A 2,079-nucleotide genomic window follows, 5' to 3' on the forward strand; every position below is an offset into this window, starting at 1 on the left:
AAAAAGAAGGAAGACAATGTCCAGATCAAAGAGTTAAATACAGACACAAGCAACATAATCATGTGTAAAATGAAAGATCAAGGATTAATTTCCAAGGACACTAAAGTTGAAACATCTGAACTCCAAATACAACTGGCAACAAAGAGGAAAAAAAACAGGAAAGAGAAGTGTCCAGCTTACCTGGAGTCATAACAGGAACAAGGAAGAGAAGTAGATCTGAAGATGGAGACTACCTACTTCCCAGTACAAAACTAAAGAAAATGGCTCAGAAAGACCACATTAAAGAAGAAGCTGCTGAAGTTTCCAAAGTAAACAGAGATAGAACATTCAGGTTATGGTTTGATATGCTGTTAGTGTTTCAACCCCCTTAAAATGTCTAAAAACAAGAAGGAAGCATGACATGACCCTCATCCTCTTGTGGGTATCTTGCACATACAAGGAGAGTGTGATGGGCTATACAATGATGACATCCCAATGAATTACACTCTCCAGTAAATACACCTTTAGGTGGTTTCCTAACAATGATTTCCAATTTGGCACCATGATTTGATTTGGTCAATGGTCCATCATAGCTTGTAATATAAGAGAGGCTACAAAAGAGTTTCACATTGGGCTTGCTCTCTCAGAATACACCTATCATCCACTAAAGCTCAGACTAACCTAGTGGAGGATGAGTGAGCATAGGAAGCACAGGCATCAACCTTCCAGTATAGGCATCAACCTTCCAACATTTTGAGAACCCTGATATGTGGGGAAAACCATTTTAAACATTCTTGGTTAAGTCAATTCATCAGCTAAATGTAGCTCCCTGAATGGCAATACTAGCTGAATAAACCACAATCAAACCAGAGAATCTCAAGCATTATAATAGTAGTGTTTGAAGTCACTATGTTTTGAGATAGATTCTTGTGAAGCAATAGTTAACTGAACCACAATGGTGGTTTCTGTGTAGGTTTGCCTTCAGCACTGATAATTTGAATAGGATTTAAAATGAAGTCAATTTTGATATCTAAATCCTTAATAGTAGCTTGTATAAGCTCATGTTAGATTTTGCTCTACTTAAATGTCCCAGCTAAGGTAAAATATGTTGGATTATTTTTATTGTCTTTTATTTCTAAATATTGCGTGTAGTTGTAAATTTGAAAGACCATTATTTTATCTTAAATTAATGTGTTAGTGAATTGTTAGTGAATTGTTCTTTTTAGAAAATCTTCCAACTCTTTTACCCTGATCTAGAATTGTTAGGGATCTCAGCATTGAGACTGAGGGAAGGATGCAGAGCCCTTCTGCCTTCTCTGAGGCATAAAGACAAGGCCTCTAAAGAAATAAAAGCCACACACCCCCAGTGATGATAATTATGCTTTCAAGTTTCACTTAGTGAGCTAAATGGTGATTAAAAAAATAGAACCTCCTGTATAAGAAATACTATGCACTACATAATTACTTACTGTATATAAGTATAGGATGTAACTAAGTGAGCTTACCTTAGTCCATATTTGATAGTACTCTCACAACATTTATATAGTGACTTTAGAAAATCACTTCTAAGGACTCCGAAAAGCAATCTCTCCTTCTTCATGTTCCATGAACTCCTGAAAAATCCTTTAAGTCCCTCATAATCATTGGCCTACTTGAGTTTTCTCTATATGTGCCTGAGTTTTCTCCTAGATAATGTGTTGGGAGTTATACAGCATTTTTAAAAATTAATGCTGTTTGTAAATTTAACTAATCTGTGTACATACCATAGCAATTTTTCATATCTAGCAGCTGCCCAGTGTATGCTTGTTAAGTGAACACAAGAAGGATTGGGTCAACTCTGCTCCAATTTATTTTCACTGAGACTAAAGGCAAAGCAAATTAAATAAATAAAAAGTCCAAGAAAATGAATCTGTCTTGTTGAAACACAGTGCTCACTGTGAGGAAACAAATACTTTAGATTTACTTTGAGTGAAACATTTTACAGCAAATATATAATAGAGAAAGGGGGTTGGAGGGAGAGAGATCCACAAATTAGAAGCACATAACTTGCCCAAACCTGCTTAGCATTAGGGTCTATTTCTAAGTGGGCTTCTGTAATAA

This window comes from Ictidomys tridecemlineatus, chromosome 13 (assembly GCF_052094955.1).
Source record: "Ictidomys tridecemlineatus isolate mIctTri1 chromosome 13, mIctTri1.hap1, whole genome shotgun sequence".
Taxonomy (NCBI): domain Eukaryota; kingdom Metazoa; phylum Chordata; class Mammalia; order Rodentia; family Sciuridae; genus Ictidomys; species Ictidomys tridecemlineatus.